Raw genomic sequence first — 22,500 nt, 5'->3', positions numbered from 1 at the left:
AGGAATGTCACAGGATCAAGGTCAATGTGTAATTCAATTGTTAAATGCTTAGTATATGATATAACGACAAACAGCATTATCATAAACGTAAGGAAAGAAAGGTAGTGTTTTATGTCACACGATTTTTGCCAAATCTATGAAGTATGAGAAAGGGGTTAAACATAGGATTTGATTCAACTCATGAATTATATTGAATGTCTACAGTGGCTTGTGAAAGTATTCACCCCCCTTGGCATTTTTCCTATTTTGTTGCCTTACAATAAAATATATAAATATATTTTTTTTTTTTGGGGGGGGGGGGGGTATGTATCATTTGATTTACACAACATGCCTACCACTTTGAAGATGCAAAATAAAAAAATTTGTGAAACAAATAAGAAATAAGACAAAAAAACAGAAAACTTGAGCGTGCATAACTATTCACCCCCCCAATGTCAATACTTTGTAGAGCCACCTTTTGCAGCAATTACAGCTACAAGTCTCTTGGGGTATGTCTCTATAAGCTTGGCACATCTACCCACTGGGATTTTCGCCCATTCTTCAAGGGAAAACTACTCCAGCTCCTTCAAGTTGGATGGGTTCCACTGGTGTACAGCAATCTTTAAGTCATACCACAGATTCTCAATTGGATTGAGGTCTGGGCTTTGACTAGGCCATTCCAAGACATTTAAATATTTCCCCTTAAACCACTCAAGTGTTGCTTTAGCATTATGCTTAGGGTCATTGTCCTGCTGTAAGATGAACCGCCGTCCCAGTCTCAAATCTTTGGAAGACTGAAACAGGTATCCCTCAAGAATTTCCGTGTATTTAGTGCCATCCATCATTCCTTCAATTCTGACCAGTTTCCCAATCCCTGCCGATGAAAAGATCCCCACAGCATGATGCTGCCACCACCATGCTTCACTTTTGGCCATCAAGGAAAATGTAAATGTAAATGTGTTCTCGGGGTGATGAGAGGTGTTGGGTTTGCACCAGACATAGCATTGTCCTTGATGGCCAAAAAGCTCAATTTTAGTCTCATTTGACCAGAGTACCTTCTTCCATATGTTTGGGGAGTCTCCCACATGCCTTTTGGCGAACACCAAACATGTTTGGTTATTTTTTTCTTTAAGCAATGGCTTTTTTCTGGCCACTTAAAGTACGGCTTAAAGTGGTTATATGGACAGATAATCCAATCTCCGCTGTGGAGCTTTGCAGCTCCTTCAGGGTTATCTTTGGTGTCTTTGTCTTTGTCCCCGGGACCACCCATACGTAAAAATGTATGCACACATGACTGTAAGTCGCTTTGGATAAAAGCGTCTGCTAAATGGCATATTATTATTATTATTATTATGTGTTGCCTCTCTGATTAATGCCCTCCTTGCCTGGTCCGTGAGTTTTGGTGGGCGGCCCTCTCTTGGCAGGTTTGTTGTGGTGCCATATTCTTTCCATTTTTTAATAATGGATTTAATGGTGCTCCGTGAGATGTTCAAAGTTTCAGATTTTTTTTTTATAACCCAACCCTGATCTGTACTTCTCCACAACTTTGTCCCTGACCTGTTTGGAGAGCTCCTTGGTCTTCATGGTGCCGCTTGCTTGGTGGTGCCCCTTGCTTAGTGGTGTTGCAGACTCTGGGGCCTTTCAGAACAGGTATATATATACTGAGATCATGTGACAGATCATGTGACACTTAGATTGCACACAAGTGGACTTTATTTAACTAATTATGTGACTTCTGAAGGTAATTGGTTGCACCAGATCTTATTTAGGGGCTTCATAGCAAAGGGGGTGAATCCATATGCACGCACCACTTTTCCGTTATTTATTTTTTAGAATTCTTTGAAACAAGTTATTTTTTTAATTCCACTTCACCAATTTTTACTATTTTGTGTCTGTCCATTACATTAAATCCAAATAAAAATCCATTTAAATTACAGGTTGTAATGCAACAAAAAATAGGATGAATACTTTTGCAAGGAACTGTATATCTATGTTCCCCCTTCATATCTTAATGTAAAAAAAAAGGCTAATTATTAATCATTACTTTGTAACAGCTCCAAACAGTTGTCCACTACAAGAAATGCTCACAGGTACCCTAGTTTTATAGAAAGACCCATTGCTACCCTCTTTTATAGAAAGACCCTTATACAGAATGCTGTTTTATAGCTCTAGTACTGAGTGTTGTTAGTCCGTGGGTTGTTGGACTCAATCTTTTAATTTTAGCCAGAGAAGTGGGGGGAAGAGGGGGGAAAAGAGAGAAGGACAAAGCGTGAGATAAACAGAGAAAGGGTGAGCGAGAGACAGAGTGAGGGATAGCGAGAGGGAGGGAGCGTGAGAAAGATAGATGATTTTCATTTTGAAACAGACTGGTTGTGATGCTGTGTGCCAGCTAACTGCTGGCATTTCGTGTGGGCTACGTGAGCTGTGAGCTACGTGTTTTGTACGTGAGCGTCATCTCAATCAGAGAGTCTCATACCACAGCCTCCTCCATTAATCACCCAGACACATTGGGTAGACACAGACAGAGACGCAGACGGAGACATAGACACAACCCACCAGGAACGGCTGCTCCCTGCTCCTTGCTCCCTGCTCCCTGCTCCCTGCTCCCTGCTCCCTGCTCCTTGCTCCCTGCTCCCTGCTCCCTGCTCCTTGCTCCCTGCTCCCTGCTCCCTGCTCCTTGCTCCCTACTCCCTGCTCCTTGCTCCCTGCTCCCTGCTCCTTGCTCCCTGCTCCCTGCTCCTTGCTCCCTGCTCCCTGCTCCCTCCTCCCTGCTCCCTGCTCCCTGCTCCCTGTTCCCTCCTCCCTCCTGCCTGCTCCTTGCTCCCTGCTCCCTCCTCCCTCCTCCCTGCTCCTTGCTCCCTGCTCCCTCCTCCCTGCTCCTTGCTCCCTCCTCCTTTCTCCCTGCTCCCTGCTCCCTCCTCCCTCCTCCCTGCTCCTTGCTCCCTGCTCCCTCCTCCCTCCTCCCTCCTCCCTGCTCCTTGCTCCCTCCTCCCTGCTCCCTCCTCCCTCCTCCCTCCTCCCTGCTCCCTGCTCCCTGCTCCCTGCTCCTTGCTCCCTGCTCCTTGCTCCCTGCTCCTTGCTCCTTGCTCCTTGCTCCCTGCTCCTTGCTCCCTGCTCCTTGCTCCCTCCTCCCTGCTCCTTGCTCCCTGCTCCCTGCTCCTTGCTCCTTGCTCCCTGCTCCCTGCTCCTTGCTCCCTGCTCCTTCTCCTTGCTCCCTGCTCCCTGCTCCTTGCTCCTTGCTCCCTGCTCCCTGCTCCTTGCTCCCTGCTCCCTGCTCCTTGCTCCCTGCTCCTTGCTCCTTGCTCCCTGCTCCCTGGGACCAGGACCAGAAGTGCACTACTTTTGACCAGGGCCAATAGGACTTAATACGGAATAGGGTGCTATTTGGGAAGCACACTCAGACCCAGACACAACCGGCAGGAACTACCGCTCCTTCTATAACTCTTTAACAAAGACCAAGCATCACACCCAGACTCCTCAGAGCCAGCGGGTTAAAGACACATTAAGACTAAAGTCATCTAAGGATTCTATTAAAATGAAATCGAGAAAAAAACGTCCCATCTTATAACACTGTATATCAATTTTTTATTGACTGTGAATGAACGCCACAAGGCTGTGTTTGCCCTTTGAGCTAAAGTCTAGGCATTGGTCTAAACTTCAGAACTCAGGCAAAGTTACTCAACACGGGAGGATCGTTCACTGAGCCATCTCTTTTACGTTCTACCCAATCCCTTGTACTTCCTTGTAACAATCTGCCCAAAACACTCACCTCTCTCTGGCTAGGACATAGAGACTAACTCTGTGTGCCTTTTCAGCTGCAGCAGAGGTTATCATTCCCCAACTCAGCCTGACTTAATTGTGACCGACCGGCTCGATTCGGTCCTGTGTGGCAAAATTTAAAATTGTGTTTTTTACATGGGATAAAAGTAGATACTCAGAGCTAAAAAAAAATGGTATATCATACACTGCAGTTGAGGAACAATGGGAAAGTGATTCTGCTTTGAAAGTTGATCAACTTGTAACCCCACTTTTGAGAAAATGGCCTTTGAAGCTCTTCTTTGTCTACTCCCATTCACAAAGCCTATTCCCCCTCAGATCCTCAAAAGGTTCTACAGCTGCACCATCGAGAGCATCCTGACTGGTTGCATCACTGCCTGGTTTGGCAACTGCTCGGCCTCTGACCGCAAGGCACTACAGAGGGTAGTGCTTACGGCCCAGTACATCACTGGGGCCAAGCTTCCTGCCATCCAGGACCTCTATACCAGGCGGTGTCAGAGGAAGGCCCTAAAAATGGTCAAAGACTCCAGCCACCCTAGTCATAGACTGTTCTCTCTGCTACCGCATGGCAAGCGGTACCGGAGCGCCAAGTCTAGGTCCAAAAGGCTTCTTAACAGCTTCTACCCCCAAGCCATAAGACTCATGAACAGCTAATCAAATGGCTACCCGGACTATTTGCATTGTCCCTGTAACAACGTCATGTATTCGGCACAAAAGCTCATACAGGATAACTTGTAGAGTTGAAGTCGGAAGTTTACATACACCTTAGCCAAATACATTTAAACTCAATTTTTCACAATTCCTGACATTTAATCCTGGTAAAAATTCCCTGTCTTAGGTCAGTTAGGATCACCACTTTATTTTAAGAATGTGAAATGTCAGAATAATAGTAGAGAGAATGATTTATTTCAGCTTTTATTTCTTTCATCACATTCCCAGTGGGTCAGAAGTTTACATACACTCAATTAGTATTTGGTAACATTGCCTTTAAATTGTTTAACTTGGGTCAAACATTTCGGGTAGCCTTCCACAAGCTTCCCACAATAAGTTGTGTGAATTTTGGCCCATTCCTCGTGACAGAGCTGGTGTAACTGAGTCAGGTTTGTAGGCCTCCTTGCTCACACATGCTTTTTCAGTTCTGCCCACAAATGTTCTATAGGATTGAGGTCAGGGCTTTGTGATGGCCACTCCAATACCTTGACTTTGTTGTCCTTAAGCCATTTTGCCACAACTTTGGAAGTATGCTTGGGGTTCATTGTCCATTTGGAAGACCCATTTGCGACCAAGCTTTAACTTCCTGACTGATGTCTTGAGATGTTGCTTCAATATATCCACATAATTTTCCTTCCTCATGATGGCATCTATTTTGTGAAGTGCACCAGTCCCTTCTGCAGCAAAGCACCCCCAAAGCATGATGTTGCCACCCCTGTGCTTCACGGTTGGGATGGTGTTCTTCGGCTTCCAAGCATCCCCCTTTTTCCTCCAAACATAACGATGGTCATTAAGGCCAAACAGTTCTATTTTTGTTTCATCAGACCAGAGGACATTTCTCCAAAAAGTACGATCTTTGTCCCCATGTGCAGTTGCAAACCGTAGTCTGGCTTTTTTATGGCGGTTTTGGAGCAGTGGCTTCTTCCTTGCTGAGCGGCCTTTCAGGTTATGTCGATATAGGACTCGTTTTACTGTGGATATAGATACTTTTGTACCTGTTTCCTCCAGCATCTTCACAAGGTCCTTTGCTGTTGTTCTGGGATTGATTTGTACTTTTCGCACCAAAGTACGTTCATCTCTAGGAGACAGAACGCGTCTCCTTCCTGAGCGGTATGACGGCTGCATGGTCCCATGGTGTTTATACTTGCGTACTATTGTTTGTACAATGAACGTGGTACCTTCAGGCATTTGGAAATTGCTCCCAAGGATGAACCAGACTTGTGGAGGTCTAAAAGAATGTTTCTGAGGTCTTGGAATTGATACAGTGAATTATAAGTGAAATTATCTGTCTGTAAACAATTGTTGGAAAAAATACTTGTGTCATGCACAAAGTAGATGTCCTAACCAACTTGCTAAAACTATCGTTTGTTAACAAGACATTTGTGGAGTGGTTGAAAAACGAGTTTTACTGACTCCAAACCTAAGTGTATGTAAACTTCCGACTTCAACTGTATATCCTAACATCACTTTGTCGGGGCAAAGACTCAACATCAAAACTCAAAAGAATAGACAATGACTCTTCTGTTTCACCAAACGACGAGCATCACAAACACCGAAAATCTTCCCCTTCAGTTAGTCAACTTTGACAATTTACCGCTACCCCAGGAATCACTTCCTTGCCTGCTCCCTCTGACCAGCAGAAAAAAATTAAATAATTACCACTTCCTGCTTCCTGTGCTTGTCTTGAGTGTGGTAATAAACATGTGTTCTGTCCTGTTTCCTACTGGGACAGTTGCACCTATAATCTAAACCGGCAACACTATCGGAGACCACCACATGGTGGCGCTTTTCTACATTCGTTGTTGTTATATTTTTCCCGTACCTTGTACTTCCTTGTTGTCACATTCTGCCCAATACCTTGAACTTCCTTGTTGTTACCTTGAACTTCCTTGTTGTGGTCCTCTGTAGCTCAGCTGGTAGAGCACGGCGCTTGTAACGCCAAGGTAGTGGGTTCGATCCCCAGGACCACCCATACACAAAAATGTATGCACGTGTGACTGTAAGTCGCTTTGGATAGAAGCGTCTGCTAAATGGCTTATTATTATTACATTCTGCCCAATACCTTGTACTTCCTTGTTGTCACATTCTGCCCATACCTTGTACTTCCTTGTTGTCACATTCTGCCCAATACCTTGTACTTCCTTGTTTTTACATTCTGCCCATACAGTGAGGGAAAAAAGTATTTGATCCCCTTCTGATTTTGTACGTTTGCCCACTGACAAAGACATGATCAGTCTATAATTTTAATGGTAGGTTTATTTGAACAGTGAGAGACAGAATAACAACAAAAAATCCAGAAAAACGCATGTCAAAAATTTTATAAATTGATTTGCATTTTAATGAGGGAAATAAGTATTTGACCCCTCTGCAAAACATGACTTAGTACTTGGTGGCAAAACCCTTGTTGGCAATCACAGAGGTCAGACGTTTCTTGTAGTTGGCCACCAGGTTTGCACACATCTCAGGAGGGATTTTGTCCCACTCCTCTTTGCAGAACTTCTCCAAGTCATTAAGGTTTCGAGGCTGACGTTTGGCAACTCGAACCTTCAGCTCCCTCCATAGATTTTCTATGGGATTAAGGTCTGGAGACTGGCTAGGCCACTCCAGGACCTTAATGTGCTTCTTCTTGAGCCACTCCTTTGTTGCCTTGGCCGTGTGTTTTGGGTAATTGTCATGCTGGAATACCCATCTACGACCCATTTTCAATGCGCTGGCTGAGGGAAGGAGGTTCTCACCCAAGATTTGACGGTACATGGCCCCGTCCATCGTCCCTTTGATGCGGTGAAGTTGTCCTGTCCCCTTAGCAGAAAAACACCCCCAAAGCATAATGTTTCCACCTCCATGTTTGACGGTGGGGATGGTGTTCTTGGGGTCATAGGCAGCATTCCTCCTCCTCCAAACACGGCGAGTTGAGTTGATGCCAAAGAGCTTGATTTTGGTCTCATCTGACCACAACACTTTCACCCAGTTCTCCTCTGAATCATTCAGATGTTCATTGGCAAACTTCAGACGGCCCTGTATATGTGCTTTCTTGAGCTGTGGGACCTTGCGGGCGCTGCAGGATTTCAGTCCTTCACGGCGTAGTGTGCTACCAATTGTTTTCTTGATGACTATGGTCCCAGCTGCCTTGAGATCATTGACAAGATCCTCCCGTGTAGTTCTGGGCTGATTCCTCACCGTTCTCATGATCATTGCAACTCCACGAGGTGAGATCTTGGCCGAGGGAGATTGACAGTTATTTTGTGTTTCTTCCATTTGCGAATAATCACACCAACTGTTGTCACCTTCTCACCAAGCTGCTTGGCGATGGTCTTGTAGCCCATTCCAGCCTTGTGTAGGTCTACAATCTTGTCCCTGACATCCTTGGAGAGCTCTTTGGTCTTGGCCATGGTGGAGAGTTTGGAATCTGATTGATTGATTGCTTCTGTGGACAGGTGTCTTTTATACAGGTAACAAGCTGAGATTAGGAGCACTCCCTTTAAGAGTGTGCTCCTAATCTCAGCTCGTTACCTGTATAAAAGACACCTGGGAGCCAGAAATCTTTCTGATTGTTTTTTATATATTTTATAATTTTAATGTTATCTTTTTATTTATTTTTTTTTGTCTTTTTTTTTTTTTTTTGGGTGGGTAGATCAGCTTAATATTGCAGATATATTGTAACTTCCATCAATGTAATTGTCTGCATCACTTCCAATCCCCCATGTTTTTTATATATATACTCCCCTTTATTACTTTTCAACCCCGCCATCCTTTCCCTACTTGGGGTAAATTAGTGAACAACAATGCCCAGGCCTCTACTTCCAGCCTATACTTACTATCTACACCTTATGAACACATTCAATTTTACAATAATTCTATTTTATTTGTTTTTGCTCCTGAACTTCTTCTACTCTCAACCTCTCCAATCATTTTCATGATGTCCATCCGGTTTGCTTCTATATGCCATATCTTTCTAACTGTGCTCTTTCCCAAAAGCTCCCAACATACAATCTATATACTTATTATGGACACAGTATGCTTACATGATTAGTTATCTTGTTATTTTTTATTGTTATTTGTTATTAGTCCCATCCTTCAATTCCATTCAATACCTCCCATCTATCTTTTAACACCAACCATATAGGATTTCTATTTGCCATATATATTTCAACCGTACTGTGATGTTTTACAAAAGTTCAGAACCTTTCTATTCTCATTGCTTCTACAGATTGTGAATTAAAAATAAACATTTTTGCTAAAAGTATTATTATATTATTGATTGATTGACTATGACTTTTCAGATCACCCAGTAATGCTATCTGCAAGGTTAGCTTCAGGTAAATATTGCAATCCTTTAGCCATTCCTGGGGGTCAAATACGTATTTCCCCCATTAAAATGCAAATCAATTTATAACATTTTTGACATGCGTTTTTTCTGGATTTGTTGTTGTTATTCTGTCTTTCACTATTCAAATAAACCTACCATTCAAATTATAGACTGATAATTTCTTTGTCAGTGGGCAAACGTACAAAATCAGCAGGGGATCAAATACTTTTTTCCCTCACTGTACATTGTACTTCCTTGTTGTCACATTCTGCCCATACCTTGTACTTCCTTGTTATTACATTCTGCCCATACCTTGTACTTCCTTGTTGTTACATTCTGCCCATACCTTGTACTTCCGTGTTGTTACATTCTGCCCAATACCTTGTACTTCCTTGTTGTTACATTCTGCCCATACCTTGTACTTCCTTGTTGTTACATTCTGCCCATACCTTGTACTTCCTTGTTATTACATTCTGCCCATACCTTGTACTTCCTTGTTGTTACATTCTGCCCAATACCTTGTACTTCCTTGTTGTTACATTCTGCCCATACCTTGTACTTCCTTGTTATTACATTCTGCCCATACCTTGTACTTCCTTGTTGTTACATTCTGCCCATACCTTGTACTTCCTTGTTGTTACATTCTGCCCATACCTGTTACTTCCTTGTCGTTCCTGAACCAGCGGATGTGCGCTGCAGGCTTGCTGCCGGATGTGGTGCAGATCAGAGTGATCTCATCTCCCTCCATGGCTGGCTTAGTGAACCCTGTGATCTCTGGGCGCTCTGGGACTCCTGCAGGACAACAACAATCCATAAAGAACACCAAAATCAACAACAGCAAAACACCAGTCAACAAGAAATGCATTGACATAACATCACGTTAGGTTAGCCACTTAAAACCCTATTATGTCATTACAAATACTGTATGCCCTTCTAATAACCATAATCAACATGTATTCTTGATGTATAGTGAGATGCCTTCTTGCCTATAACAATCAATATGCTTTCATCAACCTTTAAGGGATCATTAAACGACTACTGCTGTCTGAGTTAGGAGCATTAGCACTGTGTAATTGTCTGTCCTAAAGTGCGTAGGGATCCACCCTAATCCATACATTAAGTCTCTCTCACACACACACACACACACACACACACACAGTCTTGTACAGCTAACCTTGTGGGGACATACAATTCAGTTCCATTGAAAATACTATTTTCCCTAACTCCTAAACATTTACATTTTTGTCATTTAGCAGACGCTCTTATCCAGAGTGCATATATGATTGAGTGCATATATGATTTTTTAAAATTTTTCATACTGGCCCCCCGTGGGAAACGAACCCACAACCCTGGCGTTGCAAACATCCCTGCCGGCCATTCCCTCCCCTACCCTGGATGACGCTGGGCCAATTGTGCGCCGCCCCATGGGTCTCCCGGTCGCGGCCGGCTACGACAGAGCCTGGATTCGAACCAGGATCTTTAGTGGCACAGCCTTAGACCACCTGCGCCACTCAGGAGGCGAACCTAACCCTAACCCAAAAACCTAACCTTAACTCTAACCCTAAACCGAATTCTAACCCTACCACTAATTGTAACCTTAACCATACACTCCCTGGGCGGCAGGTAGCTTAGTGGGTAAGAGCGTTGTGCCAGTAACCGAAAGGTCGCTGGTTCTAATCCCCGAGCCGACTAGGTGAAAAATCTGTCGATGTGCCCTTGAGCAAGGCACTTAACCCTAATTGCTTCTGTAAGTCGCTCTGGATAAGAGCGTCTGCTAAATGACTAAAATGTAAATGTAAATAGCATGTGACCTTGTGAGGTCCCCAGTTTGTCAATAGTATAGTTAAACACGACACTCACCCAGTACAGTGAGGAAGGCCTTGGTGGTCCTGACAGGCATGGTGAACAGGGAGCACGTGTACTGGCCCTCGTCTGATAGGCTGATATCACTGATGCTGATGGTAAGCTCCGCCCACGATGCCCGAACCAGCTCGATCCGGTTGTCCCTCAACGCTGGGGAACACAGACACACAGTGAACACATAGTAAACACACACACACACACACATCGCTGGGGGACACAGACGGACACTGGACCATGAGACACACATCGCTGGGGGACACTGGACCATGAGACGCACATCGCTGGGGGACACTGGACCATGAGACACACATCGCTGGGGGACACAGACACACTGGACCATGAGACACACATCGCTGGGGGACACTGGACCATGAGACGCACATCGCTGGGGGACACTGGACCATGAGACACACATCGCTGGGGGACACAGACACACTGGACCATGAGACACACATCGCTGGGGGACAATGGACCATGAGACGCACATCGCTGGGGGACACTGGACCATGAGACACACATCGCTGGGGGACACTGGACCATGAGACGCACATCGCTGGGGGACACTGGACCATGAGACACACATCGCTGGGGGACACTGGACCATGAGACACACATCGCTGGGGGACACTGGACCATGAGACACACATCGCTGGGGGACACTGGACCATGAGACGCACATCGCTGGGGGACACTGGACCATGAGACACACATCGCTGGGGGACACTGGAACATGAGACACACATCGCTGGGACACACAGACACACTGGACCATGAGACACACAGTCATAGGATCCAATATAGTTCATATTCCTTCAGATGGGAGGAGTTTGTCTCTACTTTGTAGAGGGGTGCCATATGAAACATAGCCTGTGTGTATGTACGTACGGCTAGATGGGAGTGTCTGTATGTACGGCTAGATGGGAGTGTCTGCAGATAGGGCTAGATGGGATTGTCTGCAGATAGGGCTAGATGGGAGTGTCTGCAGATAGGGCTAGATGGGAGTGTCTGCAGATAGGGCTAGATGGGAGTGTCTGCAGATAGGGCTAGATGGGAGTGTCTGCAGATAGGGCTAGATGGGAGTGTCTGCAGATAGGGCTAGAAAGGAGTGTCTGCAGATAGGGCTAGTGCAGATAGGGCTAGATGGGAGTGGCTGTAGTTAGGGCTAGACAGGGTGTCTGAAGGGACGGCCAACTGTGCCTTGCGGAGGCAGGATTAAGAATGTATAATTTATTAAATGAAGAGGCCTCTCCCTGTGCTCTCCTGTGGCTGGCAGGCTGTATCAGCAGCTACTACTGCTGAGTGGGATACACTGGATGTGCTCTCATGTGTCAGATGACCTATCTGAGAAAGGTGTGTGTGTGTGTGTGTGTGTGTGTGTGTGTGTGTGTGTGTGTGCATGCTTACGTGTGTGTACCTGTGTGTTTTGCTTGTGTGAGTGTGTGCGTCCGTGTGTTTGAAACGCTGTGTGAGAGATGACAGGTTTGGGATGACCTTTTTGTTAGCAGCATGGTGCTACTTCAGCTTCAGAAGACGCCAGTCACACTTCAGTGAACATATCACCACAGACCAGTCACACTTCAGTGAACATATCACCACAGACCAGTCACACCTCAGTGAACATATCACCACAGACCAGTCACACTTCAATGAACATATCACCACAGACCAGTCACACTTCAGTGAACATATCACCACAGACCAGTCACACTTCAGTGAACATATCACCACAGACCAGTCACACCTCAGTGAACATATCACCACAGACCAGTCACACCTCAATGAACATATCACCACAGACCAGTCACACCTCAATGAACATATCACCACAGACCAGTCACACTTCAATGAACATATCACCACAGACCAGTCACACTTCAATGAACATATCACCACAGACCAGTCACACCTCAATGAACATATCACCACAGACCAGTCACACCTCAATGAACATATCACCACAGACCAGTCACACCTCAATGAACATATCACCACAGACCAGTCACACCTCAGTGAACATATCACCACAGACCAGTCACACTTCAATGAACATATCACCACAGACCAGTCACACTTCAGTGAACATATCACCACAGACAAATCGTCTCACTACTCTCTCCAATCAATCCTGAAAATTGTTATTTTTTACTTGACATGGATAAAATGTTCAGATACACCGCTGACTTGCATATTAAGTTAATTAATTCTCTAGTGCATTGGTATTACTGTATATCTTTGCATTTATGCATTACATATGCTGAATAACATTCTTCATCCTGATTTTTTTCACCAGTTAAAGTTGAGAGGGCATGTTTATTGCTCAAAGTCAAATTCACCAAATGAGCCTCATTTATTATTATGTCTAGATGACCTCTACAGTGGATTAGCCAAAGGCATGGTGGTCAGATGACCTCTACAGTGGAGAGCCAAGGACATGGTGGTCAGATGACCTCTACAGTGGAGAGCCAAAGGCATGGTGGTCATCTATTCTGTCTAGATGACCTCTACAGTGGATTAGCCAAAGGGCATGGTGGTCCTATATTCTGTCTAGATGACCTCTACAGTGGAGAGCCAAAGGCATGGTGGTCCTATATTCTGTCTAGATGACCTCTACAGTGGAGAGCCAAGGGCATGGTGGTCCTATATTCTGTCTAGATGACCTCTACAGTGGAGAGCCAAGGGCATGGTGGTCCTATATTCTGTCTAGATGACCTCTACAGTGGAGAGCCAAGGGCATGGTGGTCCTATATTCTGTCTAGATGACCTCTACAGTGGATTAGCCAAAGGGCATGGTGGTCCTATATTCTGTCTAGATGACCTCTACAGTGGATTAGCCAAAGGGCATGGTGGTCCTATATTCTGTCTAGATGACCTCTACAGTGGATTAGCCAAAGGGCATGGTGGTCCTATATTCTGTCTAGATGACCTCTACAGTGGAGAGCCAAGGGCATGGAGGTCATATATCCCAGGGTTTCCCAGACTCGGTGTGTGTGTGTGTGTCTGTGTGTGTGTGCACTACCAGACATGTAATACATAATTAGATTAGATGTGAGTCCCATAATAGCACCCTTTGGGATCCAGAGGGACCTGGTCAAAAGTAGTGCACTAATAAATGGAATAGGGTGTCATTTGGGACGCACCCACGGGTCTCCATTTTGATCAACAATCTGCAATGTCTTCTGGGAGAAGCTGAGGTAATTGCTTTGTATCGTTAGTTTGATAGTCATGGTCTTTTAATCACACAGGACAAATTAAGAGGTTATAAACACATTAAGGTCCTAATGATTCACCATTATTCACATCAGACACAGGTTGTTTCAGTTGTTAATTGAAATACCAGCTAGAATAACACTGAACATCTACAAAGCTATTACAAGTTCCTTATTAACAACACCTTGTTGTCTCCCATTATTAAGACGTATTATTAATATGAACACTGAATCAAACCAATACTAATTGTAGAGCACAGGATGCTGCTGAGGGGAGGACGGCTCATAATACTGGTTGGAGAGGAGCCAATGGAATGGCATCAAACGCCTGGAAACCATGTGTTTCATGTATTTGATACCATTCCACCGATTCCGCTCCAGCCTTTACCACGAGCCTGTCCTCCCTAATTAAGGTGCCACCAGCCTCCTGTGATGTAGAGAGTAGTAATAACACAGAACTACATCTTTAATCAGCCAATAGAAGAAGAGAACTACATCTTTAACCAGCCAATAGAAGAAGAGAACTACATATTTAATCAGCCAATAGAAGAAGAGAACTACATCTTTAATCAGCCAATAGAAGAAGAGAACTACATCTTTAATCAGCCAACAGAAGAAGAGAAGTACATCTTTAACCAGCCAATAGAAGAAGAGAACTAACATCTTTAATCAGCCAATAGAAGAAGAGAACTACATCTTTAACCAGCCAATAGAAGAAGAGAACTACAGCTTTAATCAGCCAATAGAAGAAGAGAACTACATCTTTAACCAGCCAATAGAAGAAGAGAACTACATCTTTAATCAGCCAATAGAAGAAGAGAACTACATCTTTAATCAGCCAATAGAAGAAGAGAACTACAGCTTTAATCAGCCAATAGAAGAAGAGAACTACAGCTTTAATCAGCCAATAGAAGAAGAGAACTACATCTTTAATCAGCCAATAGAAGAAGAGAGCAGCTACATCTTTAACCAGCCAATAGAAGAAGAGAACAACTACAGCTTTAATCAGCCAATAGAAGAAGAGAACTACATCTTTAATCAGCCAATAGAAGAAGAGAACTACATCTTTAATCAGCCAATAGAAGAAGAGAACTACATCTTTAATCAGCCAATAGAAGAAGTGAACAGCCACATCTTTAACCAGCCAAGAGAAGAAGATAACAACTACAGCTTTAATCAGCCAATAGAAGAAGAGAACTACATCTTTAATCAGCCAATAGAAGAAGAGAACAGGTACATCTTTAATCAGCCAATAGAAGAAGAGAACAACTACAGCTTTAACCAGCCAATAGAAGAAGAGAACAGCTACATCTTTAACCAGCCAATAGAAGAAGAGAACAGCTACATCTTTAACCAGCCAATAGAAGAAGAGAACAGCTACATATTTAACCAGCCAATAGAAGAAGAGAACAGCTACATCTTTAACCAGCCAATAGAAGAAGAGAACAACTACAGCTTTAACCAGCCAATAGAAGAAGAGAACAGCTACATCTTTAACCAGCCAATAGAAGAAGAGAACAGCATCTTTAACCAGCCAATAGAAGAAGAGAACAGCATCTTTAACCAGCCAATAGAAGAAGAGAACAGCATCTTTAACCAGCCAGTCTTAGAGGTTTAAAACAAACATCATGGTGAACTGCATCCTAGGAAAAAAAGCCTCCTAGATTTGTCTTTGTAGCTGAGCGTCCTGTGTGTGTGTGTGTGTGTGTGTGTGTGTGTTTGTGTGTACATGCCCAGAGGCATCTGAGAACAGCCAGTCTTTGGTGGAGGGATACATTGGAGAGAAGAGAGGTGCTGGGGTCTTGGTGAAGGGATACAGATGAGAGGATAGAGGTGCTGGGGTCTTGGTCTTGGTGGAGGGATACATATGAGAGGAGAGAGGTGCTGGGGTCTTGGTCTTGGTGGAGGGATACAGAGGAGAGGAGAGGAGAGGAGAGGAGAGGAGAGGAGAGAAGTGCTTTGTTCTTGGTCTTGGTGGGGGGATACAGAGGAGAGGAGAGTGCTGGGGTCTTGGTAGAGGGATACAGAGGAGAGGAGAGAGTGATGGGGTCTTGGTGGAGGGATACAGAGGAGAGGAGAGAGTGATGGGGTCTTGGTGGAGGGATACAGAGGAGAGGAGAGAGTGTTGGGGTGTTGGTGGAGGGATACAGAGGAGAGGAGAGAGTGCTGGGGTCTTGGTAGAGGGATACAGAGGAGAGGAGAGAGTGATGGGGTCTTGGTGGAGGGATACAGAGGAGAGAGTGATGGGGTCTTGGTGGAGGGATACAGAGGAGAGGAGAGTGCTGGGGTCTTGGTGGAGGGATAAAGAGGAGAGGAGAGAGTGATGGGGTCTTGGTGGAGGGATACAGAGGAGAGGAGAGAGTGATGGGGTCTTGGTGGAGGGATACAGAGGAGAGGAGAGAGTGCTGGGGTCTTGGTGGAGGGATACAGAGGAGAGGAGAGAATGATGGGGTCTTGGTGGAGGGATACAGAGGAGAGGAGAGAGTGCTGGGGTGTTGGTGGAGGGATACAGAGGAGAGGAGAGAGTGCTGGGGTCTTGGTGGAGGGATACAGAGGAGAGGAGAGAGTGCTGGGGTCTTGGTGGAGGGATACAGAGGAGAGGAGAGAGTGATGGGGTCTTGGTGGAGGGATACAGAGGAGAGGAGAGAGTGCTGGGGTGTTGGTGGAGGGATACAGAGGAGAGGAGAGAGTGCTGGGGTCTTGGTAGAGGGATACAGAGGAGAGGAGAGAGTGATGGGGTCTTGGTGGAGGGATACAGAGGAGAGGAGAGAGTGATGGGGTCTTGGTGGAGGGATACAGAGGAGAGGAGAGTGCTGGGGTCTTGGTGGAGGGATACAGAGGAGAGGAGAGAGTGATGGGGTCTTGGTGGAGGGATACAGAGGAGAGGAGAGAGTGCTGGGGTCTTGGTGGAGGGATACAGAGGAGAGGAGAGAGTGCTGGGGTCTTGGTGGAGGGATACAGAGGAGAGGAGAGAGTGATGGTGTCTTGGTGGAGGGATACAGAGGAGAGAGTGATGGGGTCTTGGTGGAGGGATACAGAGGAGAGGAGAGAGTGATGGGGTCTTGGTGGAGGGATACAGAGGAGAGGAGAGAGTGATGGGGTCTTGGTGGAGGGATACAGAGGAGAGGAGAGAGAAACTGTTCAGGGCATCTGAGATACAGAGCAGACAGACTGTCTTGGAGGATCACAGAGTTGGACAAGATGCCACAAGATGACACACTTCCTCTGGCTCATCTCCTTCTATCTCCCTGAGACACAGACAGTCATCTCCTTCTATCTCCCTGAGACACAGAGAGTCATCTCCTTCTATCTCCCTGAGACACAGAGAGTCATCTCATTCTATCTCCCTGAGACACAGAGAGTCATCTCCTTCTATTTCCCTGAGACACAGAGAGTCATCTCATTCTATCTCCCTGAGACACCGAGAGAGACGAGGTAGGAGGAAGGAAGGCAGAGGGGGAAAACAGGGGGAGGCAGAGGGGGGAACAGGGGGAGGCAGAGGGAGGAACAGGGGGAGGCAGAGGGGGGAAACAGGGGGAGGCAGAGGGGGGAAACAGGGGGAGGCAGAGGAGGGAACAGGGGGAGGCAGAGGGGGGAACAGGGGGAGGCAGAGAGGGGAACAGGGGGAGGCAGAGGGGGGAACAGGGGGAGGCAGAGGGGGGAAACAGGGGGAGGCAGAGGGGGGAAACAGGGGGAGGCAGAGGGGGGAACAGGGGGAGGCAGAGGGGGGAACAGGGGGAGGCAGAGGGGGGAACAGGGGGAGGCAGAGGGGGGAAACAGGGGGAGGCAGAGGGGGGAACAGGGGGAGGCAGAGGGGGGAACAGGGGGAGGCAGAGGGGGGAACAGGGGGAGGCAGAGGGGGGGAACAGGGGGAGGCAGAGGGGGGAACAGGGGGAGGCAGAGGGGGGAACAGGGGGAGGCAGAGGGGGAACAGGGGGAGGCAGAGGGGGGGAACAGGGGGAGGCAGAGGAGGGAAACAGGGGGAGGCAGAGGGGGGAACAGGGGGAGGCAGAGGGGGGAACAGGGGGAGGCAGAGGGGGGAACAGGGGGAGGCAGAGGGGGGAAACAGGGGGAGGCAGAGGGGGGAACAGGGGGAGGCAGAGGGGGGAAACAGGGGGAGGCAGAGGGGGGAACAGGGGGAGGCAGAGGGGGGAACAGGGGGAGGCAGAGGGGGGGAACAGGGGGAGGCAGAGGGGGGAAACAGGGGGAGGCAGAGGGGGGAACAGGGGGAGGCAGAGGGGGGAACAGGGGGAGGCAGAGGGGGAACAGGGGGAGGCAGAGGGGGGGAACAGGGGGAGGCAGAGGAGGGAAACAGGGGGAGGCAGAGGGGGGAACAGGGGGAGGCAGAGGGGGGAACAGGGGGAGGCAGAGGGGGGGAACAGGGGGAGGCTATTGACAGATTGATGTGCTGAGGTGTGCAGTATAAAGGTTTGAATAACCCAAAGACAAGCCAGGGAAGCGCCCTCCTCCTCCTACTCACCCTACACAGGGCCAGGGAAGCTCCCTCCTCCTCCTACTCACCCTACACAGGGCCAGGGAAGCTTCCTCCACCCCCTACTCACCCTACACAGGGCCAGGGAAGCTCCATCCTCCTCCTACTCACCTTACACAGGGCCAGGGAAGCTCCCTCCTCCTCCTACTCACTCTACACAGGGCCAGGGAAGCTCCCTCCTCCTCCTACTCACCCTACACAGGGCCAGGGAAGCTTCCTCCTCCTCCTACTCACCCTACACAGGGCCAGGGACGCTCCCTCCTCCTCCTACTCACCCTACACAGGGCCAGGGAAGCTCCCTCCTCCTCCTACTCACTCTACACAGGGCCAGGGAAGCTCCCTCCTCCTACTCACCCTACACAGGGCCAGGGAAGCTCCCTCCTCCTCCTACTCACTCTACACAGGGCCAGGGAAGCTCCCTCCTCCTACTACTCACCCTACACAGGGCCAGGGAAGCTCCCTCCTCCTCCTACTCACCCTACACAGGGCCAGGGAAGCTCCTTCCTCCTCCTACTCACTCTACACAGGGCCAGGGAAGCTCCCTCCTCCTCCTACTCACTCTACACAGGGCCAGGGAAGCTCCCTCCTCCTCCTACTCACTCTACACAGGGCCAGGGAAGCTCCCTCCTCCTACTCACCCTACACAGGGCCAGGGAAGCTCCCTCCTCCTCCTACTCACTCTACACAGGGCCAGGGAAGCTCCCTCCTCCTCCTACTCACCCTACACAGGGCCAGGGAAGCTCCCTCCTCCTCCTACTCACCCTACACAGGGCCAGGGAAGCTCCCTCCTCCTCCTACTCACCCTACACAGGGCCAGGGAAGCTCCCTCCTCCTCCTACTCACTCTACACAGGGCCAGGGAAGCTCCCTCCTCCTCCTACTCACCCTACACAGGGCCAGGAAAGCTCCCTCCTCCTCCTACTCACTCTACACAGGGCCAGGGAAGCTCCCTCCTCCTCCTACTCACCCTACACAGGGCCAGGGAAGCTCCCTCCTCCTCCTACTCACCCTACACAGGGCCAGGGAAGCTCCTTCCTCCTCCTACTCACTCTACACAGGGCCAGGGAAGCTCCCTCCTCCTCCTACTCACTCTACACAGGGCCAGGGAAGCTCCCTCCTCCTACTCACCCTACACAGGGCCAGGGAAGCTCCTTCCTCCCCCTACTCACTCTACACAGGGCCAGGGAAGCTCCCTTCTTCTCCTACTCACTCTACACAGGGCCAGGGAAGCTCCCTCCTCCTCCTAACCCTACACAGGGCCAGGGAAGCTCCCTCCTCCTCCTACTCACCCTACACAGGGCCAGGGAAGCTCCCTCCTCCTCCTACTCACTCTACACAGGGCCAGGGAAGCTCCCTCCTCCTCCTACTCACCCTACACAGGGCCAGGGAAGCTCCCTCCTCCTCCTACTCACCCTACACAGGGCCAGGGAAGCTCCCTCCTCCTCCTACTCACTATACACAGGGCCAGGGAAGCTCCCTCCTCCTCCTACTCACTCTACACAGGGCCAGGGAAGCTCCCTCCTCCTCCTACTCACTCTACACAGGGCCAGGGAAGCTCCCTCCTCCTCCTACTCACCCTACACAGGGCCAGGGAAGCCCCCTCCTCCTCCTACTCACTCTACACATGGCCAGGGAAGCTCCCTCCTCCTCCTACTCACTCTACACAGGGCCAGGGAAGCTCCCTCCTCCTCCTACTCACCCTACACAGGGCCAGGGAAGCTCCCTCCTCCTCCTACTCACCCTACACAGGGCCAGGGAAGCTCCCTCCTCCTCCTAACCCTACACAGGGCCAGGGAAGCTCCCTCCTCCTCCTACTCACTATACACAGGGCCAGGGAAGCTCCCTCCTCCTCCTACTCACCCTACACAGGGCCAGGGAAGCTCCCTCCTCCTCCTACTCACTCTACACAGGGCCAGGGAAGCTCCCTCCTTCTCCCTCCATCCTCCCTCTCTCATCCCAGCATCGAACCCAACCCACCCCTTGCCAGGTGCCCAGTGTGCTGGACAGATCCGTCACAATCACCCCCAAATTCCAGCGGCTGACAAAGCTCTTTTCCCGGTGCTTTAGGAAATCAATGGGATGAAAAGGTTCATTTCCCCCCAGCTCTAGATAGCTCCAGTGCTGTTCATTCTGCTTAGTGCACAGCATAAATCTGCACCCTGACCTTGTATGTGTGTGTATGTCTGATGGTGCCTCACAAAGGCTGGTTTAGATCAGTTTCTCTGACACCCCGCCTCCCCTGCCTCCCCCAGGACACAGAATCCTATCACCACATCCTCTCACCACTGGCCTTTGATGCAGAATCATGTTTGCCTTGTTTCCCTGACAGTCCCTTAGTCACTAGCACTACAGAACACGTCAGTCCCTCGCAACATGTACAGAACATGGCAGTGGCAAAGGGGCCTTCCTGTGTCGGCCAAGTGACTCATTGATTTGGTCTCTCAGTGTCTCAGTCTCTCAGTGTCTCAGTCTCTCAGTGTCTCAGTCTCTCAGTGTCTCAGTCTCTCAGTGTCTCAGTCTCTCAGTGTCTCAGTCTCTCAGTCTCTCAGTCTCTCAGTGTCTCAGTCTCAGTCTCTCAGTGTCTCAGTCTCCCAGTGTCTCAGTGTCTCAGTGTCTCAGTCTCTCAGTGTCTCAGTCTCTCAGTGTCTCAGTCTCTCAGTCTCTCAGTGTCTCAGTCTCTCAGTGTCTCAGTCTCTCAGTGTCTCAGTCTCTCAGTGTCTCAGTCTCAGTCTCTCAGTCTCTCAGTGTCTCAGTGTCTCAGTCTCTCAGTGTCTCAGTCTCTCAGTGTCTCAGTCACTCAGTGTCTCAGTCTCTCAGTCTCTCAGTCTCTCAGTCTCTCAGTGTCTCAGTCTCAGTCTCTCAGTGTCTCAGTCTCTCAGTCTCTCAGTGTCTCAGTCTCTCAGTCTCTCAGTGTCTCAGTCTCTCAGTGTCTCAGTCTCTCAGTGTCTCAGTCACTCAGTGTCTCAGTCTCTCAGTCTCTCAGTCTCTCAGTGTCTCAGTCTCAGTCTCTCAGTGTCTCAGTCTCTCAGTCTCTCAGTGTCTCAGTCTCTCAGTGTCTCAGTCTCTCAGTGTCTCAGTCTCTCAGTCTCTCAGTCTCTCAGTGTCTCAGTCTCTCAGTGTCTCAGTCTCCCAGTGTCTCAGTCTCTCAGTGTCTCAGTCTCTCAGTCTCTCAGTGTCTCAGTCTCTCAGTGTCTCAGTCTCTCAGTGCCTCAGTCTCTCAGTGTCTCAGTCTCTCAATCTCTCAGTCTCTCAGTCTCTCAGTGTCTCAGTGTCTCAGTCTCTCAGTGTCTCAGTGTCTCAGTCTCTCAGTGTCAGTCTCTCAGTGTCTCAGTCTCTCAGTGTCTCAGTCTCAGTGTCAGTATCTCAGTGTCTCAGTCTCAGTGTCAGTCTCTCAGTGTCTCAGTCTCTCAGTCTCTCAGTGTCTCAGTCTCTCAGTGTCTCAGTCTCTCAGTGTCTCAGTCTCTCAGTCTCTCAGTGTCTCTCAGTGTCTCAGTCTCTCAGTGTCTCAGTCTCTCAGTCTCTCAGTCTTTCAGTGCCTCAGTCTCTCAGTCTCTCAGTGTCTCAGTCTCTCAGTATCTCAGTCTCTCAGTGTCTCAGTGTCTCAGTGTCTCAGTCTCTCAGTCTCTCAGTGTCTCAGTCTCTCAATGTCTCAGTCTCAGTCTCTCAGTGTCTCAGTCTCTCAGTGTCTCAGTCTCAGTCTCTCAGTGTCTCAGTCTCTCAGTGTCTCAGTCTCAGTCTCTCAGTGTCTCAGTCTCTCAGTGTCTCAGTCTCAGTCTCTCAGTGTCTCAGTCTCTCAGTCTCTCAGTGTCTCAGTCTCAGTGTCAGTCTCTCAGTGTCTCAGTCTCTCAGTGTCTCAGTCTCAGTCTCTCAGTGTCTCAGTCTCTCAGTGCCTCAGTCTCTCAGTCTCTCAGTGTCTCAGTCTCTCAGTGTCTCAGTCTCTCAGTGTCTCAGTCTCTCAGTGCCTCAGTCTCTCAGTCTCTCAGTCTCTCAGTCTCTCAGTGTCTCAGTCTCAGTCTCTCAGTGTCTCAGTCTCCCAGTGTCTCAGTGTCTCAGTGTCTCAGTCTCTCAGTGTCTCAGTCTCTCAGTGTCTCAGTCTCTCAGTCTCTCAGTGTCTCAGTCTCTCAGTGTCTCAGTCACTCAGTGTCTCAGTCTCTCAGTCTCTCAGTC

The 22,500-nt window shown here is 48.3% G+C and overlaps 1 pseudogene across 1 annotated transcript in view; it reads right to left on the bottom strand.

Moving 5' to 3' along the window:
• The window catches only part of LOC311101349 (cell adhesion molecule 2-like), a 94,752-nt pseudogene that overhangs the window by 44,324 nt on the left and 27,928 nt on the right, over nucleotides 1-22,500 (bottom strand). Inside the window, exons 2-3 of the transcript in view lie at nucleotides 10,634-10,786; nucleotides 9,428-9,565 (exon numbers count right to left, since the gene is read on the bottom strand). The product of the transcript in view is annotated as a cell adhesion molecule 2-like (transcript). The remainder of the gene's footprint in view (nucleotides 1-9,427; nucleotides 9,566-10,633; nucleotides 10,787-22,500) is intronic.

Source organism: Coregonus lavaretus (assembly GCF_964263955.1).
Source record: "Coregonus lavaretus genome assembly, chromosome: 26".
NCBI lineage: Eukaryota > Metazoa > Chordata > Actinopteri > Salmoniformes > Salmonidae > Coregonus > Coregonus lavaretus.
Note: the sequence above shows the minus strand (reverse complement) of the source record. Positions and strands in the feature narration are given on the sequence as shown.